Source organism: Osmerus mordax, chromosome 10, assembly GCF_038355195.1.
Source record: "Osmerus mordax isolate fOsmMor3 chromosome 10, fOsmMor3.pri, whole genome shotgun sequence".
Taxonomy (NCBI): Eukaryota; Metazoa; Chordata; class Actinopteri; order Osmeriformes; family Osmeridae; genus Osmerus; species Osmerus mordax.
In genome coordinates this window covers 290,459-307,423 of record NC_090059.1, presented here as the reverse complement: position 1 = coordinate 307,423, position 16,965 = coordinate 290,459, and the positions used below count along the sequence as shown (strand labels likewise).

The 16,965-nt window shown below is 44.1% G+C and overlaps 1 long non-coding RNA gene across 1 annotated transcript; it reads right to left on the bottom strand.

The window, feature by feature from the left end:
* Nucleotides 1-3,250: 3,250 nt before the first annotated feature.
* Nucleotides 3,251-4,031, bottom strand: LOC136950843 (uncharacterized). Its single transcript, XR_010877514.1, has 4 exons — nt 3,965-4,031; nt 3,758-3,871; nt 3,564-3,647; nt 3,251-3,451 (listed from the first exon to the last, which is right to left on the bottom strand). It is a non-coding gene; the product is annotated as an uncharacterized lncRNA (long non-coding RNA).
* Nucleotides 4,032-16,965: the final 12,934 nt, after the last annotated feature.

Sequence of the window (16,965 nt, the reverse complement as noted above, 5' to 3'; positions counted from 1 at the left end):
CTCGCTCGGAAGTGTGGGGAAAAAAAGGCTTCAGAGGTGGTGTTTCCAAAAAATAAACATCCAAAAATTCCATCCAAAAACTGCACGTACAGGGGCTTCTAATGAGCAAACCAGACCAAGTTTGGGGCCTAGGGGAGCCTCCTAGGCAGAGTTATGGGGGGGGGGAAAGGTAGACAGAGTCAAGCGGTCGTCCAAAACCCCCCTTTCTTTGAAATGGTACAGTCCAAAAAAAACCTACATGGTAAAGTCCTAACCCCCTTTCTTCTCCATGGTGAAGTCCTAAAGTCTCTTTCTCTAACCCTCAGGTGCCTGGTCCCGCCCTTCATTGCCATGTCCCCTGGACTGACAGGTCGGTGGACCCATTTTGTTTCACAGGGGGCCCCTCCCCATCTCTATCTCTATCTCTCTGGGGTGGTGGCCCTGGACCTCTCCTCATTTCTGGGGAGTGGCCCTGACACCTTTGGTGCCAGGTCAACCAATTGCTGTGTATCAGACAAACAGATTGGCTTGATGTTCACTTAAAATCATGCCGTTACCCCTCTTCGTGGCTACCATTCCTACCTTTGGTTTCTCTCAATCAAGCGGGAGTCCAAACCCCCGTTTCTTTAAAATGGTACAGTCCAAAACCTCCCTTTCTTCTCCATTGTAGTCCTAAAGTCTCTTTCTCTCTCTAACCCTAACCCTCATCAGAATCAGAATGGGTTTTATTCGCCATGAAAGTTTGCACAGACAAGAAATTTGCTTTGGCAGGAAGGTGCAAACATTAAACATATAGGAATCTATATGTTTAACTATTATCTTAAATGTAAATATGAGGACTAACTATACTAAGGGTACATAACCCAGTGGGCAATTGATGTTGAAAATACATTAAATTTACATCAAACATTGGCATCAAAAAACTGGTCAAATATGCAAATCAAGTTGATGTCAAAAACTTGATGTCCATTTGACATCCAAACACTGATGTTGAAAATACATTACATTTAGATCAAACATTGACATCAAACTATAGGTCTAATATGCAAATCAAACTGATGTCAAAAACTTGATGTCCATTTGACATCCACTCGACAACCAAAAAATGACTCATACGTAATCAAATTTAAGAAGTTTTATTCATGAGCTTCAAATTTAAAAGTACAAATGTAGGCTGGATTTTGTCAAATACTTATTCAGATCCTGAACAAAGATCGACTGCTGTCTGGCCCTTTTGGCGTCCCATACCCCCATATCTGTCGGGAGCAGACCGGAGATAGTTCTTCATATGATTTTTTATATCCACCTCTGACGATGCTGGTTTTGACTGCTGTACAGCACCTGAATAAAGATGGAGAAACATTTATTAGAATTTTAGGATATTAGAATGTAAAGAATACATTTTCAGAAACCATCACTGGTACATACACTCAAGCTGAGCATCTCAGAGGACTGGACAGAACGGATCTAGATAAAACCATACTCGAAGTGATGAAGTATTACACAATTACCTATTATAACTTGGCAAAGCCTTGTTTTGCCAAAGGCTTTCTTTGGCCCTGTGCCATCCATGTTCATCATAGCCATCAACTTGTTTGTAAGAACTCTGTAAAAGGAAAAACAACAATCAAGTGAAATCAGAAACCAATATTTGTTAAGCTGAATGAACAATACAATTAAGTGACCAGAGCGGCGGAGCCTTCAAGCAGAGGCTGACTGTCTTAGTTTCTCAGTCACTTTGGTGCATTTCTCAAATTATCATTAACGTTTGCACAACAGTAAAGGCCTTTGCACACTGAGTCCGAAATGTTCGTGTTTATTTTTTAATGTGCGAACATTTCAGACACAAATTTTGGACTCTGTGTGCAATGGCCTTAAGTACATTGCTTGATCCAATCAGTACAAACCGCCCCACACAATGCTTTGTAAAATGCTTACTTTATGTCTCAAAAGCAAGTACTTATGCCAATCAACATGTCAGTGCCATTTTAATGAAGAGTTGATTTTACAGTTAAGTTTGTACTGCAGTTTGTCGGCAGATCATGTAATTAATTGTCATACAAGAGTATACTGATTTACAAAACAGCAATTCATTCTAGAAATGTGTAATAGAAATGGAAAAATTATTGAAAACAAACTGCAAACTTATTCAATACTTCATATAATGACTCAGGCAATGACTTAATACCTAAATGTGACTATTCAACAGAGCTTTTATGATGTGACTAGATTTGACATTTTAAATTCTGATATGAGAAAGGCACCAAAGTGACTGAGAGAAACTATATTATGGATTAATTTACCTTTTCATCATATTCTTCACACAGTCCTCAAGATCTGCACCCCCAATCTTGACCAACTGAGACATCTGATAATAAAAAATACCTATCAGGAACACAGAAAACACTGAATATGATAGGAACAGTATTACTATTGGCCTGGCATAGTTAAACTGACCATGAGATTTTTCTTTCCTTTATCAGCCAGTTGCCCTTCCAGGTTCTTGAGCTCACGCCTGCTGTTCATCTTCACCAGGTGGAACTGAGAGTCTGGGGGCTCACAGTTTTGGCCCACCTGGGACAGCTTTTCACGAATATCGGCCAGCAGATAGAGGACCCGTCTTTGGAACTCTGAAGGGCAAATCGGAATGAAAATGAACATAAGTCCCATTTGTAAAAACACCACTGTTAGTAAAATAAGGAGGTATACTAACTTCCATGATCTAATGGGAATGGTTCACCACCCTCTTTGTGCTGGTTTCCCCTATGTGGAGTGTGGGACCACTGATGAGTGGACTGGGAGTGCTGGTGTGTAGAGCTGTGGTGAGGAGAGCGGGATCTGTGGCGCAGTGTGTGGGATCTCTGGCGCGGTGTGTGGGATCTCTGCCGCGGTGTGTGGGATCTCTGGCGCGGTGTGTGAGATATCTGGCGCGGTGTGTGAGATCTCTGGCGCGGTGTGTGAGATCTCTGGCGCGGTGTGTGAGATCTCTGGCGCGGTGTGTGAGATCTCTCGCGCGGTGTGTGGGATCTCTCGCGCGGTGTGTGGGATCTCTCGCGCGGTGTGTGGGATCTCTCGCGCGGTGTGTGGGATCTCTCGCGCGGTGTGTGGGATCTCTCGCGCGGTGTGTGGGATCTCTGGCGCGGTGTGTGGGATCTCTGGCGCGGTGTGTGGGATCTCTGGCGCGGTGTGTGGGATCTCTGGCGCGGTGTGTGGGATCTCTGGCGCGGTGTGTGGGATCTCTGGCGCGGTGTGTGGGATCTCTGGCGCGGTGTGTGGGATCTCTGGCGCGGTGTGTGGGATCTCTGGCGTGGAGAGGGGGATCTCTGGCGCGGAGTGCTGTGGAATGGAGAGCTGGAGCTTTTGTGCTGAGTGTGTGATCTTTTCGGTGTAGTTTGAGGGATGTGTAGGAGACTGTGGGACTTAGATCTAAGTCTCTTTTGTTGAACCCTTGGTGGTTTTGGCAAGGATGGACCTAACGAATGAAATACAACAAAATGGAGCAATTAGATGACGGATTTGCCGCATTAAGCACTTTCAGATAAAAAAATATATATAAAAGTTATAATGCTTAACAGTTTGCTTACTGTGTTGTGACTGTGCTTCCACACATGGTTTCTGCACATTGCCACATCCGGTTCCAGCACCATCTGAGCTGCTTTCATCCTCACCTGTGTAAGAAGAGAAACAACAGTATTACCACAATGCATAGTGTCACAACATATACTTTTATCCAGCACCAGAAACTATGGGCCTGCCACAATGTGCAGTTATTGTATACCTAAGACAAACCCGGGGTATTTTTTCTTCTTCACCCTCCTAACAGGAGTGCATTCTTCCTCACTTAGCTCTGCAGTTGTTGTTTGGTCGAATGCTTCACACTCTTCTCGCTTCTCTGAAGTAAATGGAACAAGCATGCTTATAATAACTAACTTGATTTGAGTAGTAGAAAAACCCAGATTTAGCTTAATTATTCATGTAAACTTACTTGAGTTGATTTTGATTTTCAGCAGTGGAAACTTTTGCCAGCTGCTTGCTGGTTGTCGCATTTCTTCGGCTGCTTTGGTTACATTAGCTCCTGTTGGCCAGTAAACCATGTTATCCTTCACCCAAACCTCCGGGATGACTCCCTCTTCTTCTCCCTTTGGCTCTGTCCAAACTGCCCTGACCCACATCATGAGACCTGTACAACAACCAGAACAAAATATGCAAAGATTCAGGCAACTACAACAACTAACTTTAGGCAACTTAGTCATTCTCTGAATGTGTTGCTCTCAATCCACATAAGGGTAGCATTTTCCCCTCCACACTCAGAACAATAATTGTATACAACCTGCACACCCTGACAATGATAGTTATTGGAAAAGCCCTGAGGAACATTAATTTTAGTAACATACTTACAATTCAGTTACTTGCGTTCTATATGATGCAGCATGGGGAACAAAATATACCCGGTGTCAGCTTCACCAGGGTTGGCTTGCAGACAGACAACTTTACGATGCAACTGCTGTTTGCTGATAAGTCGACGTCTAGCTCTGCTCATGTCACTAACACGGACGATGTTGAGCAGTTTAGAATCACAAGGATCATTGAAGAAACTCTCTGTGTGGTATTGGCGTAGGACATCACAAACCAAGGTGCCTTCTTCGCGTATTTCCTTCACAAATACAAAGTCATTGTTCTGAAGGATGAAACAACAATCTCGTGGTCTTGTGGAGATGCGAGTAAAGCTCTCTTTGGTAAAAGGCCTACATTTTGTAGAATGTTCTAGTTCTGCTAGACGTTTGGCAACCTGAGCTATAGGATTGCGAGATTGTCTGACCATTTTCTTTAGAGTCTGCAGGTAGTTCTCAAATGGAAAGCATGAAACATCATTCAGTGAACATCTGAAGTGTTCTACATCATCTGCTAAGTGAGTTAGTGAGTGCACATTGTACACAGTGAAGGTGTTTCCATATATATCCTCACACTTCCTCACATAGTACATGAGTAGCTCTCTGACATAGTCCAAGTGTTCCTCACGCTCTGCATCATCAGAATTCAACAGTATCGACACCGCAACCATCAAGGAAAGAAAGTGATTGTATACAGCACGTGAAACCACTCTTCTCAGAACCACTGGTCCAGTATAAAGCAGAAACTGTCTGAGTTCTGTAGCCTTCCACCTGTCCAATTCCAGTAAACTCCTAGGCTGCCGAGCAAACTCACTAGGAAGTTCTCCATTCAATGCCATGAGTTTATCCGAAATCACACTCCTTTTCTGAAAAGACAGTTTGCATGTGTTGGGTCCTCCCTTCATGTAGTGAAGCATTCTCCTAACTACACCCAAACACACCAAGTGCATGTAGTCCAATGCAAATGGTTGAATGCATGGAATCCCAGCTAGGGTCAGTGGGGATTTCTCAATTTGGTGGTCTTTGTAGGCAAGTCTACCAAATTCTGCTTCAGACCTTGCAACAACACCAGGTGCTGTAGCACCGAGAACAACTCGTCCCACATATGTGCCTCTAACTGTGCAGCGCTCACAAGCGAAGTAGCTATTGTGATTCTTTATGCACTTCAGGAATGATCTGGCTGGTGCATCACAAATGAAGGCTTTTACAGTCACTTGAAGGGTTTTCTCTCCATGGACTATGCCATCTTGCTTAAGTTGCTGCAACTCCTGAAGAAAATCAGACAGGTAATCTTGAACTGGGCTGGGTTTTGCCTTTCCACAATAGAGTGCCACAATAAAGGGTGCAAAAGCATGGAAATTGCACAGGATTGGCCACATCTGCATATTTGATGATTTAAACAGTGGAATACCATCAATGTTGATGCACATGTCTATGCGATCTTCATGGAAATCAGGGCACTGGGCTAAAACTTTCAAAATGCCAGATGTAATACCAAAGTAAGCATATTGTCCACCACACATTTCAACTGTTGCCACTCTTTTAGGGGTCTTCAGCAGTGTTCTGGCATCCTTGGGGAGGCGATGTCCTTGGCGCCTTAGAATTTCTAATAGTTCATTTAGTGCAGACCGCTTGCATTTGTTGGTAGCTGCCCAAGATGCAACTTCTTCAACCAGATCAGGAGCAGTTTCCTCTGCAGAATCCTCAGACAGATTGTCCGCAACCTCAGAGTCAGTTTCAGAAGACAGCACTAATACATCAGAGTCGTAATACGAGATGTTGGCATCAGCTGAAGGTGACAAACACACAGTTTCATCCTCACTGGACTGAGCCCTCAGCAACACATCTGCATCACTGCTATTTGAATCATCAGCTGCAAGAGCCAGCACTTCAGCATGACGTTTCCGCCAGTTTCGGTGGTATGCCATCACACAAAGTATAGCTGCAAAAAAGCAAACTAGTTTAATATTAATCTACTAATATTTCATTTTATGGAATATTTTTTCTTATATAACTAATGTATTATTATTTATTATTTCCAAATATTTTTTTAAAATTTGTATTATTTAAATCCATTTATTTCATTTATTAAACTATTTGTTGATTTACGTCATGAAATATAATTTTAAATTCAGGATCAAGCTGATACATAACGACTGGCCAGTTAAGACAGCGTTGCTTGAAACTAGGGCTGCAACTAACGATTATTTTAGTAATCGATTAATCTGTCGATTCTTTTTTCGATTAATCGATGAATCGGATAAAAAAACAAAAAACAAAAAAGCATTAAACAAAAAAGTTATTAATATTAGCGTGGATTTAAAGCTATTTTCAGAGATGAGCAATTTATTTGAGTTTTGTTTAAAACATTTTTGAAAATGGAAAGGTTGTGGAAGTAGGCCAGACTTTATTAAAATAATGTGGCGTATATGTATGATTTTTTGACACAATTTAAAAAAGTTAAAGGTCACATGACATGCTGTTTTTGGATGCTTTTATATAGGAATTAGTGGTTCCCTAATACTGTATCTGAAGTCTCTTTCCCGAAATTCAGCCTTGGTGCAGAATTATAGCCACCACGAGTAGTCCACAATGAGCTTTCCTCAGAACGCGCCGTTTCTGTGTCTGTAGCTTTAAATGCTAAATGAGGAGGAGAGGCGGCACCATGCGCTAATGTTTACAGTGGATGTATCGCAATGGCTCGTAGACCCGTTGCTGTAAGATGCCTCGAATTTGCCCATTCTCATCTGATAACCCGGGTTTGCAGAGCTGCACACTCAGTCATTTCAGATTCTAAGGGTAGCAAGCTAGGTAACCATATCGCAAGCAACAAAATTATATAGCGTTAGTTGACTTACTTGTCCGAGGTTTGAAGCTGGACCAAGGAGTAGGCTACTGATCCAGAATTTAATTTCAGATGGTCAGCAAGGCTAACTTTGTATTGGCTCAAGTTAAGGAAACAGTGGTGGCTGAAATGTTTGGCGCAGACATGCAAAACTTTGAGAGGTTGTGTCGGCGCATTTCCAGCGAAAAAATGTGCAGAGGCTCCTTGTGACGTCAAAAGGAGCGTTTGAGCCTTAATTTTATCCAAGGTGGAGAAGAACACCCTGGGCTTAGTTTACACCTATCGAAAATTCTAGCCACTGGGGGACCAAAGGCAGGCTAGGGGAACTCATTAATGTTAAATAACCTCCTAAATTGAAGTTTTCATGTCATGTGACCTTTAAGATTTGCGAGGATTAAGCTATTTTCAAAGATCAGTGATTTTCGATCATTTTATTTGAAACTTAATTGAAAAAGTAAAGGCTGTGGAAGTATACCAGACATTGTTAAGATACTCTGGTGTCTGTCTGAGGTTTTATATTCATAAAAATATTATAAAAGTCTACATTTTTCAAAATGGTATGGGTAGTTTTCACCCGGTCCCTAGCGCGACGCTGCAAAGTAATTCTTCCGAATGTAAGATGAATGTCGAATATGAAACTAACTTCACCCTGGTCAATTAACACACCGTTTCGACGTATTTAGTGTGAAATGCTCCCACACCTTGGATGACTTAAGTCGTACTGATTTCTCCGCCACGTGTTTCAGAACAACGTTACTCAACAACGTCTCTCCGATGGTCTTTCCTCTACCTCCGCTTTGCTCCGCGCTCAACTAAACTTTTTTTAAATACTCAAACATCTCCGCGACTTATTGAGTGGTGTAGTAATCGCGCGACACAACGAATGGATAACGAAATTTGTTGCCAACGCTTTTAATAATCGATTTTAATCGATTTAATCGATTCGTTGTTGCAGCCCTTGAAACTGAAAATTATCTAAAATGGCGGAGATATCTCCGCCATTTTAGCTAGATTATTTTCAGTGCTACAATGCATTCCGCGCGCTTATGTGTAAAGTACAGTAAAATCATGGGAGCTGCCTATTTATAAGTTATTAGTTCAACGAACGTAACATTTACATTTACCTCTTTGACATTTAAAAACGGGCTAGAATGGGTTTAGAGTAACCCATTCTAGACAGAGTTTCAAATATTTCCAAAAGTCCCCACAGTGCAAGTTATTTTTCCAAAACTGTAGGCTAGCTAGCTAGCTTAGCTAACGCTAAGTGACCTAGCATTATACTCGTAGCAATACTACCATGCTAATGTTACTGGCTACTACTAAAGCGTTTGTAGCGTAGTTTTTGTCTATTCAATTGCACTTTTTCCGAATTACATTACTGTGGCAAACGGACATATGACGCTACTCCTTTTTACACAGCTTCAACTGGCCTAGCATTATTCAGGCTACATTAGCTTTCACTGGCGGGAGATTAGAGCTATAGCATACACAAAAAGTACCAGAAATAGTAGCTAAATGTTTCATTAAAACACACGTTCTTCGAAGTTTAATTAATGTTTTACATTTCATGAGATGTCAGCACATTTACCCACCTGATTAAAAGATGATGAGCTGAACACAGTGAAAATATTTTCCGTTGAGGTTGGGTCGTTCCTTTGGGTCCGTGGATTCTCGCGGCTCACACTTGACCTTGTCATAACCAGAAGCTACTAACACAGCTCCATCTACAGGTGTGGTTTTAAACAGCAGAGAAATCCTCATTAAATGGGCATTGTGTCTAGATTTGTTGAACTGCAAAAAGGAAATCATTAGTAGTAAAAAAAAAAATTGTAGTTTTTGTTTTTCAGACATCAAATGTCAATGTTTTTTCACTGTGAAACATTAGACCTACTATAAATTTAACACTAATTAACACTTTCCAGCTTCACATTTGGGAACAATTGTGGTAGCCTACATTGCCGTCCAATCACCGATGTATTTCTGAAAACTGCCAGATCCTCATGACAATAGAAAAGCACAATATTAGCTAAAATAATTAATGTACACGGTTCAAAAGGAGGTGTGCCAAAAGGGTGTGTTTTGGGGAAAAAATGCTATTTCAACTTAATTAAGCTGACAATTAATATAAATGTATAAATATAATAATATTATATTATATAATCCTAAGTAAACATACTAATCATTGATGTCAATGCGATGTCTGTATTACATCAATGTCTACGTCTAAAATAACAAGATGAATTTATGTCAATCGGACGTCAAACATATTGGCCTACATATACATAAAACCAATTTCTGTGTGGGATTAGTTTCCTATTTTCACCCACCTACCATTGGAATAAATTGCCATACAAATTGAATTTTAAATTATGTTATACAGCATCTTGATCAAGTCTTGACTAATATTGGACCTCAAATTGATATCAAGGTGCCCGCTGGGAAGTAGCAATACTAAGTGGAATTCGAATTAAAATAAACTATACAATAAAATATAAAATAAAATAAGTTGCAGTCATTTACAATATAAAAATACAAATATTACAAATATTAAAAAAATACAAATGGTACAAGATTGTGTAGTGCACTGCAAAAAGCAGTGTGTTTTAAGGACATTGAGTCATGAAGTCAGTGTGAACCCTTGGCCTTGTTGAAGAGGCCAACAGCGGAAGGGAAGCATGTGGTATTGGTCCTGATGGACCGCAGCCTTCTGCCGGAGGTGAGTGACAGAAACAGGAAGTGACCAGGGTGGGAGGAGTCTGCTACCATCTTCCTCGCTCGCCTCAGGGTCCTCGAGGTGTGCAGGTCCTCGAGGGCAGGCAAATTGCAGCCAATCACCTTCTCAGCAGTGCGGATGATACGCTGCAGCCTGCCTGGGTCTGCCCTACACTGTCATGCCCCCTGGACTGACAGGTTGGGGGACCCAATTTATTTCACAGGGGCCCCTCCCCATTTCTGGGGGGTGGCCCTGACACCCTCAGGTGCCTGGGTCCTCCCTACACTGCCATGTCCCCTGGACTGACAGGTTGGGGGACCCATTTTATTTCACAGCGGCCCCAACCAATCGCTGTGTCTATCAGACAAGCAGATAGATTTAATCTTCACTAATACTCAGGCCGATACCCCTCTTCGGGGTACCATTCCTACCTTTGGTTTCTCAATCATTTTGAGTTCCCATGATCCTTTGGGGCTGACTGTTTGGTAGACTTAGGACATTTTCCAGAAATTTTCCAGTTTGATTAGGCTCAATGGGGTTTTTGATACCCGCTGCCGACACCGCTTGCCACTCTCACCGTTGAAAGATTTGCTACCTCAGTTGATGGGGTCTCCCTGAAACGATTCAAGGCCTCATCCGGATCCCTCGGCAGACTCCTGACGTAGGGGTTCCAGACCGGGTTTTCCACGGCTTTGGTGAGTATACTTTTCCGAGGTATAGTTAGCGTCGGTAGAAGACTGGTGGGTCCAGTGGTTTAGCACAATGGGACATAGTCCCAGGACTCACCCGCCGTCAAACCTAGGCCCTAGCCACTGGTAGAAGCTTGTAGGGAGTTCCAAGGCTCGATAGGAGCCTTACCTCCCTTTCGCAAGCACTTCTTAGCCCCCGCTGGGTAAGCTGTGACAGGGGCAGCTTGTCTGGGTGGGCGGGAGACTTTGATCCACTCTGGGCAGGCTGTGATCACAAGCAGTCTGTCCGGGCAAGTGGTTCTTCAGGCTCTCCGGGCAGGCTGTGGTAACCTTGCGGTGTTAACAAGCAGTCTGTTTGGGTGGGCGGTAAGTATGCGGCCCTCCTGCGTCCCACTCGGGACAGCACGCAGGATGTGGTGGTCCAGGGCTCAGGACCTTGATCGTAGCCCAGTCTTTTACGGGGGGTAGCCCCACTCATGCACCACTGCACCTTTGACTGATCCTGATCATCACCCTTTAGCCTGAGGGGTGTGATCAAACCCATACCCCAGGATACGCTTTTGCCTCCCTGGTTCCCGTGACTTTGCTTCTCCATGAGAAATTTATTCTCTTGGAAACTTCCTCTTGCACAGCATATTGTGTTCTACACTTTGGGTATCCATCCTACCCCAACGATTTTCCGTATGGAGAGAGCAGAGGGCAGGATTCAAGGTAAGACTAAAACCATTTTACAAAGTTTGACACTGATGCTCCTTCCAAGCCCTCCCACAACACCCACCTACTCCAACTCCATCCCAACAGTTAGTCGCCCTAATGTCTCCGGACACCAGTATTTCAATCCAGGTGGGGATGACCCTATCCAAGACTCTCAAAAGACCTAGTCACTTCAACTTTATCCCAACAGGGAGTCACCTTAATGTCTTTAGACACCACTATCTCAATCCAGGTGGTAACAATACTATCCAATACTTTGATTTCCCCCCTCCTTCCTCCCTTTGTTGAAATGATCTATATTCTGCAGTTCATCCCTAGTTTGGATCTTTCTCATTACTCTTATGTATACTTTGTGCTCAACAAACTCAGTTCTACTCAGATGACTGTTCATTTATAACCTTAATCCCTTTCTTAATGGACTCTTCAATGGAGACTTAACCAATTAGAACCTTATGACCTGTTTCACTAATTGGACAGGAAACACACACTGGGACTTGATCAACTCTGGTGGGCCTGCCTAAGGAGAGGGTGTCTAGTAAATTGACATAAGGCCGAACACCCAATGACCCTGAGTTTGCTACTGATGTGTTTCCACAATTTTAGAATCCTTTTAGTACATGTTTACTATTCTCCTTTACTTGGACTGGACTTCAACCTGACCAACATGTATCTTTATGATTATGACCTGGCAGCTAGCAAGCTTCAAGTCTCCAGACAACAATATTTTAACCCAGGTGGTGTTAATACTGATTGATGCCTATTCACCCAGTGTCCTTTCCTCCTAGTAGTGTTGCTTCAAACTTAACTATACATTGACAGAGGGTAATTGTATAATCCTACCCAAGCGGTTGTTTTTTTAAATATTTCCAGACTACAATATACCTACTCTGGGGTTTGTTATTCTGATAGACACCCAATGGCCCATTGACACAGCCTTAGTCTCTGGACACCAGCTGTTACAACCTGGATTGTGTTTGTTGTTGGCTTGAGATCAAGAAGGGGACATGGAACCTTTAACCCTCGGTCGCTAGTTTGGATTTATCATTTCAGGCTAATATCTCCCTGACGTCTCAGTCTTAGTGTCTCCAGACACCAGTTATCGCTCCACCCTTGGAGGGTGGTGATAATCAGACTGACATCTATTATAGATGAAAACCAATGGTCTTAGACATTTAACCACCAGAGCTCAATTGGATCATTAGATTGATTCTGGCCAAAGCCTTTTATATAACTGTCTCGAAGATTCCGGACCAACCCTGGTGGTTATGAGTTAGACTGATTACCAGTTCTCTTGTACTTCTTGTTGGAGACGGGGTGAGTGAGATTTGAGTGCTTTCGTGGGGTCTCACCTTAACTGTGGTCCCGTCTGGGTCCTGCAGGGTGTTTCCTCATTAATGCTACCACACCTAACCTGCCTGGGCCTTGGTCTCTACTCACCCCTACAGCTCCTTCTCATTCCAACCTTAGATTTGCCTTGAGTCCTTTATCATTAAGAAGATCTGAAGATTTGCCGTCAATTTTCTCTCCTTTGGTTCTCTTCCTTTACCCCAAAAACCCTCTCCCTTGCCTTGGGGACCCCTTGATAGCAGCTGTGTTCTTCTGGGAAATGGATACGGTCCCCCAATTTCACCCTGCAATCCTCTCCTCTGGGAAGGTGCTTATGATTCTTCACCTAAAACCCTACCCTTAATTACCCCTTTGCACCCTCTCCTCCCATCCTTGGGACCACCCTTTGGATGGGAGGTAGACTTGCTTAGCCCTGTGGGCAAGTGTCCTTTGCTCTGTGGGTGTTGGCTCTGTAGTCATTTCTCTCTCTCCCACTTCCTGACTTCTCCTTGTCATTTCTCCTGTCTATACATCCCTGAGCCTCTGGACCAACACCTAAATGTAACATTGTTGGAGCTTTGGACCTGTACTAGTCGCTGTTGTAACTAGAAACCTATCCAACTCTCTAACCCTAACCATTTGGGACCTATGCCTAAAGGACCCGGTTCTGACCTTCCTGCTACCTACAGCATCCTCCTCCACTCCAATGGGACTTTTATTTTGACAAGCTCTCATTGGTTGTCTCTGTCCACCACACTGCCCACCCCCCTCCTGTGCCTGAAATTGTAAAGGACCTTTCTTTGAAAGGCTTTCCTCTTACCTGCCACTGGTCACCCTGACCCATGGCTTTCCATTCACTGAACCCTTGTAGGGCCCTCTCCCACCCCCAGTGGTCATCCTGCCATACCTTCACTTCATTGGGACTTTTTTGAAAACGCTACCGCCCATCTCTGGTTACCCCCACACAGACTCACATTCTCATTGGACCTCTCTGCTACCATCATGACTTTCCTTCTTGGGCACAATTTGAAGGGACTCTTATTTTTAAGGACCTTCCTTTCACCCACCACTGGTCAGTCATGGTCTTCTTACAATAAGGCCCTTGTAAGATCTTTCCTTACCCCCAGTGATTGTCTTCTTCCTAATGGGACTTATTTTGATAAGCCTTTTGGCTTTCTGCCACGGCGTAACTTTGACCTTATACTCCCAATCATTCTCAGAAGACTTTTTTGAAAACCCTGTCCATCTCCTGGCAACCCAACCCTGGCTTTCCATCCATTAAGACCCTTGTAGGGCCTCTCCAACGTATCTTAAAGGACTCGGTTCTGACCTTCCTGCTACCTGCAGCATCCTCCTCCACTTCAATGGGACTTATTTTGACAAGCTCTCATTGGTTGTCTCAGTCCACCACACCGCCCACCCCCCCATCCAACAAGACCCTTGTCATACCTACCGACCTCCTCTGCCTGAAATTGTAAAGGACCTTTTTTTTGAAAGGCTTTCCTCTTAACTGTCACTGGTCACCCTGACCCATGGCCTTCCATTTGTTGAACCCTTGTAGGGCCCTCCAACCCCCAGTGGTCATCATCCTGCCATACTTTCACTTCATTGGGACTTTTTAGAAAATGCTACTGCCCATCTCTGGTTACCCCCACACACTCACATTCTCATTGGACCTCTGCTACCATCATGACTTTCACCAACGGTCTTTACTGACCCCAGTGATTGTCCTCTTCCTAAAGGGACTTATTTTGAAAAGCTTTTTGGCTTTCCGCCACGGAGTAACTTTGACCTTATACTCCCAATACTCGCTCATGAGCCTTATCTCACCATTCTCAGAGGACTTTTAGCTTGAAAACCCCATCCATCTCCTGCCAACCCAACCCATGCCTCTTCATCCTGAAGACCCTTGTAGGGCCTCACTTCCCTCCCTGATCCCAGTACTCCAACAACCCCCTCGTATCTTAACAAGGGGCCACAACACTGTTGTCATCTTCCACATCCAACCAATCAAGGTTGTCCTCCCCGATTGCTGGACCCTTACCGTCCATGCCTGTTCCCTAGGGGAACCTTCGTATGACCCACTTACATACCCGTGGTCACAGAACAGGCATTACCCATCCCTATGCAAATTACCTGCATTTTGACCCCTTAACATGTTATATCCACCACAAGGGGCAACGATTGTGACCTTATAGTATGGCAATGGTTCAAATTCTTAGTTTTTGGGGCACCCCTGTCTTACATGCTTCACTGCTCTAACATACACAATTCAAATGAAGGGTGATTATCAAGCTTCTGCAGAGCTAGATAACTACCGATTCATTAAAATCAGGTGTGTAGGAGGAGGGGAAACATAGAAACCACCTGTTCTGTATGATTTACAAGGACCAGGGTAGAGATTGGTCACTATTTCTCAAGGCCCCACTATCCTAGATTTTTCCAACATTCCTGATATAAATGAATTGGTTGTTATCTAGCTCTGCAGAAGCTAGGAAGGGCTGTTCATTAAAATAGGGTGTAGGCGGAGTTGAAATATTCAGAACAATCTGTAATGCCTAAGGTCGAAAATCACAGGCGTAGGTCACTAGTGCTCAACCCTGGTCCTCAGGACCTCCCTGTCCTGCACATTTTACATTTTTCCCTGCTCCAACATACCTGATACAAATGAATTGGTTGTTATCAAGCTCTGGAGAAGCCTAATAATGACTGTTCATTTGTATCAGGTATGTTGGAGCGGGGAAAAATAAATGTGCAGGGCAAGGGGCCCTGAGGTTGAGGATTTTGAAACCCTTGGGACCAGGGGGCACCCCAGGATAAAAGGTCAGGCTGTAGGGCAGGGTTAGGGTTGGGGTTAGGATAAAAGGTCAGGCTGTAGGGCAGGGTTAGGGTTGGGGTTAGGATAAAGGGTTAGGGTTGGGTTTAGGGTTAGGGTTAGGTTTAATGTCTGAAAATCCCCCGAGCCCAGTAGTTCGGTACTTCGACCCACTTAGGCTCAGGACTGAGGCACACGCTATGCCAATGCTGAGTCATCCACCACATCCGAACAGGGGCTAGGCCCCTCCAGGAACCCCGAGGGGAACCCAGGCCGGGTAACACCTGAAGCGCTCGCCACTCAACACAGGGTGAGTGAGGAGTACTCAGGGGGATAGTAATATATAAACATACAACAAGAAACAATGCATAATATATAAGTATAGGTCGAGCACATGGATAGCCGTCTCCGTATCCACTTGACATGTTCAGGTAGCAGGGTCAATGCGGGAGCATGCTCAGAGTCAGAAAGGTCCCTTGTTGTTAGTAGAAGTTATTATCTGGAGGGTCTCTGTCCACCTGGGGACAAAGTAAACACCATCAGAGTATATAAAAGTCATAGAGTGTTTGAAACCGAGTTATTATTCCAACTATGGTATTGATCCTTAGAGTTCCGATCCCCAAGGGGTCAAGGTACACATCCTCAGATTATAAATCATGTTTGATGTCTGATGATCCCTCGAGCCCAGCAGTTTCGTGCTTCGACCCGCTTAGGCGTGAACTCTCACTGGTTGGGGTTAGAAAAAATGACTCAGTGAGGTGGCCCAGTGATCAGAGATAAACCCACTGGGGGGAAGCAACGGTTAAGTTTTAGGCGTAGACCCCCCCAGGTTGGGGTTAGGATAAGTGACAGGGGGGCTATCCCACCCCATTAAGTCACAGTAGGTTAGCTTTACGGTTAAGTTTAGGCGTAGACCCTCCCAGGTTGGGGTTAGGATAAGTGACAGGGGGGCTATCTCACCCCATTAAATCACAGTAGGTAAGCCTATGGGATGGTGACGGTTGGGTTGAGGTACGCGGAGGAGGGCAAGAAAGGGAGCAATATGCAGGCGTCTAGGGGGAGTACCCGAGGAACGCAGGAGGGATAGATAGAAATTAAATAAAGGGCCTGTGTGGACATATGAGGTGCAACTGAGTGTGTGAGTGCGTGTCCTACCTTGACCGGGCAGCTAACTTAATCTGAAAAGCTAAAAAAGGTTCTACCTGGAAAGTTAAGAATCTATACCAATCCCGGGTGCAGATGTGGGGAGGACCCCAAGGAAATGCAGGGCTGTGGAAGGAAGGGGTTAATAAACAAGATACATGAGTGTCATAGCCCTGTCCTCACTGCACATGAGTGCGATGAAGATAAAGCCATGCAGACAATAGTGGTGGGAGTGGGGTGAGAGAGATATAGAGAGAGGCGCTCCTGTTAGAGCAAATAAAAGTTGTAGTCAAAAACGCAGGACTCCATTCCCTGGGCGGTGCCTCCTGCCGGGCCCATGCCAGAAATTA